This window comes from Danio aesculapii, chromosome 5 (assembly GCF_903798145.1).
Source record: "Danio aesculapii chromosome 5, fDanAes4.1, whole genome shotgun sequence".
Taxonomy (NCBI): domain Eukaryota; kingdom Metazoa; phylum Chordata; class Actinopteri; order Cypriniformes; family Danionidae; genus Danio; species Danio aesculapii.
The window spans coordinates 37,014,579-37,028,347 of NC_079439.1; the positions used below are offsets into that span (position 1 = coordinate 37,014,579).

The 13,769-nt window shown below is 37.0% G+C and overlaps 1 protein-coding gene across 2 annotated transcripts in view; it reads left to right on the forward strand.

The window, feature by feature from the left end:
* Window positions 1-13,769, forward strand: part of ar (androgen receptor) — a 126,900-nt gene that overhangs the window by 56,346 nt on the left and 56,785 nt on the right. The gene's annotated exons all lie outside the window — the stretch shown is intronic.

A 13,769-nucleotide genomic window follows, 5' to 3' on the forward strand; every position in this document is an offset into this window, starting at 1 on the left:
CCTGTAGTTTGAAAGGGTTATGGCTTTTCCATAAGTCAAGTTAAAAGATCTTCAACTTCTTCATGCAGTGCTGTTTATTAGTGTCAGTGGACCAAGAAGAAATCAAAAGCTGGGCAAATGTTAAAAGTTTCTGTTTACAGGAGCACAGTAGCTGTGCCCTGATACCCTCTTGCTCACTGTTGTATTTAAAAATATTCCAGAGTACTGCGTCTCACTTTTTTTTAGATTCAAAGGTGGCTTCTGTATGAATGAGTCCTAAGATTGCCAGTATAGTATGAGCAGTGAGAAATGTGATAAGATATCCCAGAATTCCATTTATCCAGGATTTAGGATGACCCAGGATTAACCATTTCAAAATGTGTAAAACCCTAAAATAACTTCTCACATGTTAAGGATTGCAGATTATATTAAAGTTTGGTTCATGATAATAGACCTGAGCGATGCCTATAGCCTTATACACACTACGAGCGACTCGCAGCGGCAAAGCAACAAGCGACCGTTCATTTCAACGGAGAGTGAGCGAATTCTCTACACGAACCTCTGTCAACACGAACGTCATCGACCTTTGGCAACCGGGCAGGTGTGTCTATCGACGCGACAAAGTTGAGAATGCTTTAACGTTATGCAAATGAAGACCGACTTTCTTTAGCAACAGCCAATAAGAGCACCAGTAGAGCTCATGTGATCCTCTCTCAGCTCACTGGGTGGCTTGTTGTATTCGTGCTGTATATACCTACGCAGACCTGCGTTTGCAGCAGGTGTCCACCCAGACCGTCTGCTAGTGTGAATGAGGCATATTACATCAGATGAGATTTCTTTGTTTTCATGTCAAGGGAGTGAGATTTAAATTCAGCACGCAGAACTTTCACTAAATATGTGCGAGTTGCACTAGAACCTTTACAATGTTTGTTCTCATTTACCTTAATAATTGGCTACTGTGTTGCCAGTCTCAACACCAACTGAAAGAGCAGATAAGTTTGTTGATGCTGCATACAGTATAGTCACTAGGTCTGTAAATAAATCACTTGAAGAGCTGTCTAATTGTTCAGCTCAATAGCATGAGGCTCTACTTATTGCCAGATCTTAGGAAATTGCAGAGATAGTTGCAAAATTTCAAATAGGTTAGCGCCTGCCATATGCCAATTATCTTTATCTATCTGGATTGTTGGTGGCAGCATTACCAGTTGGGGATGTTGCAACTCAGAACAACAGTGACTTAAGCATGTTCTCACTCTTGGAAACACTGGTCCCCCTATGATTATCTTCTTAGAGGTGATCGCTTGGGAGTCGTACCTGTACGAAGTAAAGTTGTAACAACAGATGCAACTCTACAAGGCTGGGAGGCTCTGTGGAGACACAAGAAACTGAGGGTCATGTGGAAAAGCACATTGCAACACATTAATATTCTCCAGATAAAGCCAGTATGGCTAGCGCTGCAACGTTTTCAACACCAGTTAAAGGCCAGACATGTCCTAAAAAGAACAAACAATACCACAGTGATGTTTTATATCAACCACCAAGGGGGGACAAGATCTTGGAGTCTGTTAAAATGGCCACAAATGCTTTGGGAAATGGGCAAATCTTCATCTCCAGAGGCATGTATCTTCCTGGTTGTTACAATCAAATAGTTGACTCTCTGTCCTCTGCCAAACCTAAGCCCTGGGGCTGAAAGATTTATAAAGAAGTGGTTAAATTAATTTGGGACATCTATGGCAAAGTTTCACTTGTTTGTGGACAAACAGACAACTCTCTGTCCGGTGAAGTTTTCAAACAAGGGTGAGCCAAATCTTTGGGCTAGGATGTATTGACACACATCTGGGCAAAATGCCTCTTGTATGTGTTGCCCTCCCGACCATTACTATGGATGGCATTGCAATAGATCAAGGAGATGATGCAACCCATTCTGTTGGTAGCTGCGTTCTGGCTGAAATGGTTTCATGGACCATGCCCCTTCTAATAAGCCCATATTTGTTATTTCAGACAATTGGGATGTGGTGGAAACAAAGGCCTCACACCCTGAATTTGTGGGTGTGACCCCTAGGGACAACTCAGTCATATTGGAATGCTCACAAGAAGTCAAGCACACACTATTGAATGCACAGGCAGCTTCTCAGGCACCTACGTGTATGAGGCAGCACTGTTTGCATACAGAAGACTGCTGGAAGGTATGTCCTTAGGTATGCATAATTTAATTAAAACAGAAGGTGTTAATTAGAAGGTCTTGCCATACTGTGACCCAGTCACAAAACGAAGGCTCAAAATTGGACCTGAATTTGGTTTGAGTAGTCCCTCCTGCGCACCACTAAACCATTAACGATGTAGCTATTAAGTGACTTTCCTTCAAGTCAGCTTTCTTGTTGGCTATAGCCACTGAATGACTTAATGGTGTATGCACATGTCAGTCAGTCCCAAGTGTCTGTGCTGTGAACTTGAATGTTAACAAGTTACGCTGTGGCCAAACACATCACTCCACAGATCAGACCTGTGTCCAGTGATTTGGCAGAATGTGGAAATGACTGCAGTATGAAGGTCCACTGATAAGTTGTTTGTGTGTTACGGTGATCACTGAAAGGGTACAGCTGAGTGTAAGGATAGACTATCTCACGGGGTGACAGAGGAAATTGTGCATGCTTATTCTAATGCAGGTCATGAAGTTCCAGCCTCAGTGAAATGTCATTTGGTGTGCGCAGTTGCTACCTCCTGAGCAGTTCTGTGTGGTGTGCAGCCTTCTGATATCTATGATGCAGCATCATAGAAGACTCCATATACTTTAGCCAGAGTTTACAGGCTTAATGTGGCTTCAATACTTCCAGTGTGTCCTGTTATGCTGACAAATGCTGAATTTGTTGCATATTTTACTTTGAGACAAATTGGTGAGTAAATCCCTGACAAACCTTGTAGTTGCCTTATGGTTCCATTTGTACTTTACAAGTGAGGACACCCACTTGCCTGCTTTGATTTGTGTCCTCCGTTAGGTAGTTTAAAATGAAATTAAGTTCAGTACAATTGGAGGTAATCTAGATAACTATGGTTCTAAAACTGTATGGAGGATCAATAGACTTCTGAGCCTTCAAGTAGATGAGAATGGCCAGAAAACATGCATGTAATGACGTGTCTTTATGGGTTGTCAACTGTGCGTCATGGTCATGGGTGTGATGACTTTGACATTTTTACTTGAGTCATGGGTAGGGGTGTGCCATATCATATTGTCTATAAATTTATACATGAGAACCAAATGTCATATCGCGTCACTAATGATATAGCGACATGACGATGTATGTCATGCACAACCATCTGTGAGTCTGTTTCTGCACACTGCAATACCAGTCTGAGATCTAGAGCAGCATATCAGTGTCCGATGACAATTTAGCAACTAAAACGGAAGCTACTTACATAGTATAGCAGTGGTTTGGTTACAAGAGGTCAGACTTATATTTGAAAGTAATGCAAGACTTTAGATCCGCAGTTCAGGTGGAAGGCAAGTGTAATGCAAACAAACTCGAATGAAAATAAAACCAAGTTTACCTTACAAACTATCTAAAGTCCTGTGACTCTCTCTTCCATAGATTAAGCATTGTCCTCAGGTACTTTTAAATTCACTTCACTTTTTAAAGTGATACTACATTGCATTACACATAATAACTATCCGGCGGGGCTCAAAGTCTGTTTATAATAGCTGCAGCGCAGCGGCAGTTCCAGAGGAAAAAACAGATGTTATTTGAGCGATATCAAATGAAAATTAAACTGTCTTTACCTTACAAATAATCAAAAATCCCTTTGACTGGCTCTTCTTCAGACCTACAGTATGTGATGTTTCGCGGCTAGTTCTAAACAAGACACTGTTTTCCAGTGTAATGTATTGAACCTGCGTCAAGAACTCTTAATTGGTTTGTATTTAGGAATGTTCGCTGTATCTGATTGTCCATTAGTGTAATAGAGTTACATAGAGTATTTTCCGGTAATATATAATGTTGTTATATGTTATTTAACAAGCATGTATTTATGAATTTTGCTTGTATTAATTATTTTAAAATTAAGAAAAACTAAATCAACATAAATTTTTATTATTTACTCAAAACTATACTATTATTTAAACAACATGTTGCTCTTTCTATTAAATAAATACATTATAACTGCACATTTTAACACTGATTTAAAATATTATTGTTCATGGATTTAACCATCAGTAAGCATCAGCAATAAATTACGAGTGAAATATCAAACTGAACAACAGTTTTAACTAAATTGCCTTTCATTTGTTTTAACAAATAATTATGCATAATTTTAATTGAACTAATTGTTTTTTTATGTGTCTCGTTTACAGTAATTACATGGATTCTAAATAAATATAAATGATCTGCCAGCTGCAATCATCAATAAAATATTGTTCCATTATTTCTTTCTCTATCGTGATACATATCATTATCACAGATATTCTTGAAATATTGTGATGAAATTTTAAGGCTATATCACCCACCCATAATCTTGGATCTGAATGTAGTTGTAGCACCTTGGTTATTTGCCGTTACCTCCCAGTTACTGTGTTAATTGCAAAAAGTAAAAAAATAATAATATATATATTTTTTTATGTTGAAACCATTTTGTTTAATGAAAGAATACTTTAATTATGACTTTTTTTTTTTTAACTCAGCAACTGTGTTAAATGCTTAAATTATGTTTTTAACCCAGTGGTTCGGTTGTCATTTTTTCACCTAAATTTGGGTTAAACAACTGCACATTTTAGAGTGTAGGTCTGGGGCAAGGAAGGTACTGTACGTCTTTCAATAATCAATTACATTGTCCCATTAAATTACCAGCCCATATAGTTGCAGCTCCGAGAGGCAGTACATTATATATGTACAATTTTGACTAATAGCGGAAAAATGATTTATTATTAATAATGAAATTCAATATCATCAGAAAGTACAAAGATGTCAAAATAAAGAAATTGAGGTTTCAGTGGCAGAACTGTAGACAGCAGCACCTTGACCTTGATAAATTGCACATAATTGCTCTTATTTATCTAGAACATCCACTGCTGTATTTGTTGTGAAGCCAGGGGTTAACTACAGAGGCTTGTTACACTAGATACAATTATGTAAAAATTGCAAGAAGAAGAATCCGAGAGTAACCTCTTCAAATTATTCCTTAGGTGTGCAGTATCAGAAAGTAATGCATGGTATTCAGTTAATCAAGCAGTACGTTCTCGAGCAGACAGGCGCAATTCTTGACTTGGTGACAGTAACCTGGAATTATCGCATTGAAACGTTCTTAGGCAGCATGATATAGGGCAGAGTTACGGGGGTTGTTTTCTTTGATTGCCGTGGCACAGCGAGAGATATAAATGAGGAATGATCCACTTTCAATTGGACACTGACTCTAACGCACCTATCTGAAGTTATTATAGAGCACATGCAGAACGGCAGACTAAGAGAGAGCATGTATTATTCTATAATCAGTCAAATCAGTCACAACTTCCATCAGAGTCTAAATTACAGGAGTAAGAGATGGAGAAAGAGTGCGAGAGAGAGCGTAAAGTTAGAAAATCTTAGAGATGTGAGGTATTTCCAAAGGAAATAAAAGGGAAAAATGACAGGATGGGGAGGATTAGGAGAGCTGTCTCTCTTTGAGCAGAGAAAAGAGAGGAGAAAGAGTGTTATCAGCACATTATAGAATTATGGCACTTTTGCCCCTCTAGACCCTCTCTGGCAGCTGGAGGCCATATTAACGACATCTCAACACCTCTTACACTACTGTCTCTCTGACACACACACACGCATGCACGTGAACACACACTGTCACACAGTCCTCGGCTCCTCTGTAAGATCGTCAGGGGTCTGGGTGAAAATTGAATACATGATGAAAGTCATTGGGCATACGAGAGAAAAGGAGGAGGAGAAAAGAGGGTAAAGCACCACAGGAGAGAGATACAGTTAGTGGCAGATGGCATAGAAATATGGAAAAAGAGTTGCAATGATGCAGAGGTTTGAGATTGATTGCATATTCTCAGTTGAGTTAACATATAAAGCGTAAATATAAAATACAGTTTTAGAGTTTTAGGGACAGATTTACTACTTTTTAATTGAATATGTGTTCATACTACATTTGAAATTATATATTTTTTACAAATAAAAATCCCAAAAATTTGCTGGCAGGGTAAAACCTAGTGGTAAAGTATGCAGATTTAGATGTATTATGCTACTTTCAACAGTATATGTGATATATAAGTGTCTGGTGTCCCCAGAATTAGGCCCAGTTTACACTAATATGATTTCGCTTTAAAATGCATACGTTTTGCTACGGTCGCGCCATTCGTCCACCCTACGCCAGAGTTTTCGAATGCTGAAAACTGAGCTTTTTGAAAATGCTGAAGAGGCCATTTTCATTTTAAAACGCTGTTGCTCAATGTTAGTATGGATGGAGGAAAATCGAGACATCTGAAAACGGAGGCTGATCTGATTGGGGCTTTTTCCTTAATATTAAGTAGCCTACACAACGTTCAGTCTTGCATCCTTTCCTTGTAAGACTTCACAAGTTTGATATGGAAAACAAACTCTCAAGGACACGTCGAGTAAATCTTGAAAGGGAACAGTGTACTTTATAATGTCATTCGCATCACCCTGGCTACGTTGTTTCACTTTCTTAACAATAAAATTAAGAAATGATATAAGGAACTGTCTATTTTCATTTTGATATTAGCAACTTAACAGACACCAAAAATGGTAAGTCGTCGTGTAGCTACATATTTATATGAACGTCATCCTTACTGTATGCATATTTATAATAAAACACAGTCTATAACATAACTGCCTCCATGACAAGATTAATTAAATATCACGTTTAATAAATATAGTGAGATTAGATCCAGCGGTAGATTCTTGATGAAACCGTCTGACGTGCACATCTTTTACCTGGGGAGTTCTGCTCAAAGCACCCACTGACTGCCTGGAGCTGCCAGAGTGTGTGTGTGGTCAGGTGATGCGAGTTTTCAGCAGTGTAGTATGGACGGAGATCTGCTCAGAAATGCTAGGTGAAACGCCAGTGTGGACAAGGATCATTTTCGTTTTAAAATGCTGTTTTAAAACTAAAACGTATTAGTGTAAACAGGGCCTTAGTTTGTGCAGATTCAGTTAAAACACCCTATGGATCATTACATGTCCAATACGTAACTTTTTTAATGCAAATAAGCTGCTACTCCATGTCCTCATTTCAAAAGAAGGCAGGACATTTATTGCTCATGTTTCAGTTAGTTAGGGATCAACAAAACTGTAGAATCTTACTCTGCCAGACTCAAAAACTGCGAGTAGAGACGTTCAGCCTTTTAAGTGAGCTGTTTTGGGATAAAAGTAATGACATGGCATTTGGACATATTTAAAGAATATAATGTGCTATAATTAAGACTAGCGCTGGGTGATATGGCAAAAAAAATTATCACAATATTTTTTTTCATATCAGTCTATATTGGTAATTATTGCGATAAATGTCAAATCTTTATATCTATCAATTTTATAGGATTTTCAGCATGCCAGTCACTTTGTGCAGCTGAATTAACACATTTTGTGAAATGTTTTAGCTGTCTGACAATATAAATAATAAAATAATAAACAAAAGAACAATCTTAATTTAGCATTTACGGTTCAAGTTTTCAACAACCAAAGACATTACCTACAAGTTATTGGATATTATTGTTCAACATTAAAAAATAAAAATAAAACAGGTTTGGAACAAGTAAAAAGTGAGTTAATGGTCACAGAATTTTCAGTTTTAGATGAACTCTCCTTTTAATGGTGAGCATTGTAAATTTAGGGTGAAATATCCTTTAATATATATTTTTTTTATGGATTTTAAGGATTACTTGATGATCGATTGATTGTCATTCATTTATTCATTTTCTTGTCGGCTTAGTCCCTTTATTAATCTGGGGTCGCCACAGCGGAATGAGCCGCCAACTTATCCAGCATTTGTCTTTTACGCAGCGGATGCCCTTCCAGCCGCAACTCATCTCTGGGAAACATCCACACACACTCATTCACACTCATACACTACGGACAATTTAGCCTACCCAATTCACCTGTACCACATGTCTTTGGACTGTGGGGGAAACTCATGCGAACGCAGGGAGAACATGCAAACTCCACACAGAAATGCCAACTGACCCAGCCAAGGCTCGAACCAGCGGCCTTCTTGCTGTGAGGCGACAGCACTACCTACTGCGCCACAGCATTGCTGCATTTTTAATATGTCATTATTTTAAAGATTATGTCTGGACCTTTTCTCCTCGGTGATTATGTCCTCCGTAAAGGCTGGATCTTTTACCAGTATGTATTAAAAATTCCAAAGAAAATATCTTAATATTAAAAAGGAAACATAAGCTTCAGGGGGTTCTTTTGATGACACGAGTCGTCTGCGCAGTTTGCAGTGCACGTTGCTCTGTTTTGTGTTAGATTGCAAAAAATAAGTAGCTCCAAACTACTGATGTTTAGTGATGTTTCTTGTCAACAATGTCTATGACTGTGACATTTTACTTATTCCTCCAAGTGCAACTAACAATGTATGGCTGTACACTTGTACTGCGTGCAGCATCCGGGAGGGCAGGCTGCAAAATGCCTGCGCAGCCATATGCATAGTGCGTAAATATTATCGAGCAATGATCGAACTGTCATTGTTTTATCGAAAAAATATATATCGTGATAATTATCGATATTGAATTATTGCCCAGCCCTACTTAAGACAGGTTCAATCACTTTTATATCTACAGCACTTGTACTATGCAGATAACTTTACAGAGAGTTAAGTGTGGTAAAGGAGTTTTTAAATTGGGCATTCTTTAGACATTCACTTTTAATCCTTAAATGCTGTCATTATTAAATGGTGGCAGTTTATGGTCTAACTCTTTCAGATCACGCACCAAAAGCTGTGAAACTTAAAATGGCCAGAATAGAAGGGAGAATACTTGTGTGTGTTTTTTTCAGCAATGTTCAGCAGCATTTTCGTCTTTTAGGTAGGAAAAAACCAACAACTTTGTGGATACCTTTGAGCTTTGCAACCTTGCAGATCTTATACAAACACAAACGACTACACAATATATTAAAGAAGGATGAAAACTCATCGTTTGACCCCTTTAAATAGCAGTGTTGGGCACGTTCCTTTAAAAAAGTAATTAGTTATAGTTACTAGTTACTTCTCTCAAATAGTAACTGAGTTAGTAACTGATTTACATTATTATAAATGTAACTAATTACAAGGCAACGTAACTATTGCGTTATTTGTCAAATGACTATAAAATAAATATAAAACATTGTACACTAATCTACACTATTTTATTGGTGTTGTGGGACAATGTGAGAGACAACAGCAGCATGTCCTCAACTATATATCTAGATTTTAATTTTGTCTGAGTAATAAGTGTTTGCGGTGAAGAGAAATTAAGTTTTATTTGCTTTGACATTGTGGCTTCGTGTCCTCCTTTGGTAGCAGAGTTCACGTTTTCACCTGCGTAGCCACTAATTTTGTGGCGGCATGTGATGACGTGAGGTGCTGCATTAGATTAGAATTACTTGTTGGATTTGCTGTCGTTCTGACTCCTGGTCGTTGGTGTGCCACTGACTGTGCGTGTGCTTCTGTGAACACCCACCCTACGCTGTCTCTGATTGGGAAACGAGGGTAATGTACTCTATCTAAGCCAATCATTACGTTCTCAGTTACACCACATTCACGCTCACGTGCGCTAATCATCATTGCTGGTTGGTTATGTGTTCCGCTTTAGCCCCGAACACACACACAAACACACCTCACAGAAAGAGAGGTTCTATGGCTGAGAGAGACGATGCTCGCATAAAAAACGCTTCAGTGTTCTCAATTATAGTAACGTGCATTTTATTGTCAGTAACGTTAACGTATCACCGTTAGTAATGCCGTTTATTTAAATCGCCGTTATTCTCATCACTGTTACATTTTTTTTGGCGGGGTGGGTGGGTATAAACTGAATGACGTCTATGGGATCTTGTAAATCATTTATGGGGTCTTGTAAAACATAATACAAGCCTAAGATTACCTTAGTATGTCCGAAAAAAAGTTCAGTTCAACACGATATATTTATAATTCACAGAAAATAAAATTGCAAAGCTGTATTAAACTAAAAGTTCCTCTTTGACCAATATCCAAAATGTGTGATGATCTTATTGAACGTAATAAGGGCCATGTTCAATGTCACAACTAGAACAAGATGTCCTAGATAGGCACACCTTTTCCAAAAACATGTTTTACATACTTTTTTAAAAGACATCCTGTAGTCGGAGCATAAAAGTGCTCCTGGTGTTTTAAAATGACAGTCATTCTGCTTACTATGTTTAGGGAGAGACCAGGGACCTCTTGTCACCCAGTGCTCAATATGGTGTGCAATGAAGTCATGGCAATACAGAAATTGGTGTTATAGGTGGTAAAATCGAACAAACGGTCTCTTTGAAAGTCCTGAATGTGTCATAGCTGGTCTTTTGGCCTCTCTTTGAGTTTGTGATTGACTTGAGCAGCTTGCTTTTGAGTAAATACCCCGTATCACCAACCACATGGGCAATGCCTGGCACTATATCACCTTTCCTTTGCCGTCTAGGAGTAATGTGGGCAGCCATTTTTTATTGGGTATCCTGTGTCACCTCTAAGTTGAATCAATAAAAAATTAACATTTGAAATCACATCTTTGAGTTTGAAGTCGGTTAACAGCATTGCTATTCATATGTATAGCGGCTTGACCTAGGCTACTTTGCAGCTCTGTAGGTTCGAGCTATTCATTCATCACAGATTAGTTTCATGCCTGCTTCTAAAAATAAGGGTACACATTAAAAATTATTTCAAAATGACACCTATAATTCCACCAGTTTTCTTTTTTAACCAAATGCAAATGAAAAGTAATGACTGTTAAGATCATACTGGGTCAAACCAATAAATTTATCAATACATATTTTTGATGAATTTTAAATCATATTTGCTTGTGTAATGTTTTGCATTTATAATAATAATCTTAGAGCCCTGAAGTGCGAGGATAATAATCTTATGCTTTTTTTATACTTAAGTTTAAGTACTAATTCCCACTACTAACTACCAGCATATTACCTGTTTATTATTAAGAGACTGGCTATTTGTTAGTAATTAAAAAAGATCTTATTCTACATCTCTAATCATACCCAATACCTTTCCCAACTGCTAAACTACTAAAGGAATAGCTCACTCAAAAATGATTTTTTTTTGTCACAATTTAATTAATTGTTCCAAACCGGTTTGAGTTTCTGTCTTCTTTTGAACACAAAAGATGAGTGTTTTTGAAAAAGCTGGAAACCTGGAACCACTGTCTTCCATTGTATGTGTTTTTCTTATTATGGAAATCAATGATTTTCAGAGATTTCTTCAAAATATCATCTTTTGTGTTCAACAGAAGAAAGAAACTTACAAATGTGTTGAACCACTTGAGAGTGAGTAAAAACTGAGAACATCTTTTTAAGCAGCAAATTAGTAGTTTATTGAGCTAAAGGTCTTAGTTAATGGTTTAACAGTGAAGATTGTACCTTTAAAATAAAACATAATTTCTTTTTCTTTGAGTAACTTGGATTAAAAGGTTAAATAATTGAGCTTGTTAAAGTTTCTCAATTGGTCAATTGAAGCTGATTCAGGAAAGATTTAACACAGCCATATTTCCTTAGTGAAATGTTTGGAGTTGAAGCAAAGAAAGAAATCAAATATTGGAGTTATGTCAGATTTAGTGGCCTATGTTCTTATCTCTTGAATGGTCTACTAAACTTGCATTCAAATATTGATTTAGATGAGGAACAAATGACTTTATCTGCATTCATTTGAACAGATTTCTGCAAGACTGATGAGATTCCTAAATTTCATGTCAAGCTGAACGTGTGAGGTGCATCCTTTCTTCCTAAATTACGATAAAATCGTAACTTTTCTCAATCAGACTGTATTGTTTTACAAAATCAAATCAAGTAATGCAGATGTCTCTAATGGATTGACTCTGCATTTTCAAAAAGACTTAACAAAAGAGCCTCACAATCACAAGTGGTAGCACAAAAGAAAATTCTTAAATTCATTCGAACTCTGTAGCAAAATAATTATTTACGTGAAGAAGAAAGTGATATCTTAACCTTAAAAGGAGTAGAATATTTGAGTGAAACTGAGAAACTCTGTGAGTTTAGACATTTAATCAAGAATGGCAGATACAAGATATAACAGCTCCTGTGCCTATGCTGCAGGTGGAAGTGTGTAGCTTAAGTCCAATGTGTACTTTAGTTTTTTACCATCTGTACGTGCTTAGCCTGATTTATCTAACATGCACACAGTACAATGTACTCACAGTTTAATTGAATTTACTAGTTAGTTTTCTCATAAGGTGTCAATAATAAACTGGACTGTTATTTCAGAGAAATAGAGGTCAGAACATACAGTAAAAGCAAAATAGTCTAAAAGACGAGACAAATCTAATGCACGCTCGTTTATGTGTGATGAAATTATAAGATCTCCACAACTCAATTTTAAATAAGTACAAAGACATTTATTGCTCATAAGAAACCCTTTAGTTTGAGTTTGTTGATTCACACGCTATATTAAATGTAGTATACTTTGAAAGACTGGGTATTCGACTGTGTATAAATTATCAATAAACACAACAACGTATTAAATATCAACAAAATACTTTGTTTTTTTAGTGCAAGAAGCTGTTACGATTTGTCGATTTTTAATGTTTAAGTCATTTGCTTCTAGCTGTTTTACCAGTGGAAAAAATTGTCGTAAAAATAGTTTCTGCTTAATACATCAAATTTGTACTATTTATTTGCCTATAATGATTAATGAATCAGATTTCTTACACATTTGCTGTAAATAGCTTACAGCTAGTTAAAACATAAATATAGTCTTAACTGTCTAAATCTGGTTTCTAAACAGTTTGTAAATCTTGTGACAAATTACCTATTTCACAAACACACTTGACAATATGACTGTGGGTTTTTCGAAACATCTAATTTTCTGGTTGTATTTTTACCATTATAGTTTCTTGTAAGGTTTCATTTTTTTATGAACTTTTAGTAAAGACTCCTCACCATCTTGTAAATATCCTTGCCAGGTCTTCAAGTGGAGTTTAAAGTCAGACTGTAGGGAGAGGGATCATGCAAACATGTGGAATGTCGACTGGAGTTAACATCAAGGCCGTCATCTGTTTCTTCCATTTGATTTCCCAAAAGTATTATAAACAAGGTGCCAATGATTTTTAGGATTTACTCATCGTTACATCGAGTCCTGAACTGCAGCCCAGGTCAAGTGTTTTGAGAGGCCTTGTCACATGTACCCAGAACAAGGCAAAATATATGGGTCTCGTTCAAAAGCTCATTCAAGGGTTTAGTGCTGCAGAGTTTGTCAGATCTGCTGGCTGGTTGTTTGTCATACTATATGTTCTTACTGTAGCCACTAGGGTAACTAACATGTCTGTGTTCTTTGGAAAACTGATTGGCATCCCGGAAAATGACATAAAACCAATAAGTCATCTTGGAGTTGACAGTTTTAGCTCTTGGCATTTTTGTGTACAGCACAGTATGTATTAGACTGTCAATAAACGGGGGTGTGGATGTGCCGCCCTAAGCTGATGTTATCACGTGTAAAACCCTGGGTATCCTTTTTAAATTCATTTAAGTTCTCATACTAAAAAAAGTGCTTTTTTTGGGTATGTGCAGGTGGAAGAGTAACTTGCAGAAACACCTGACATCTGACTTTCTGCATAT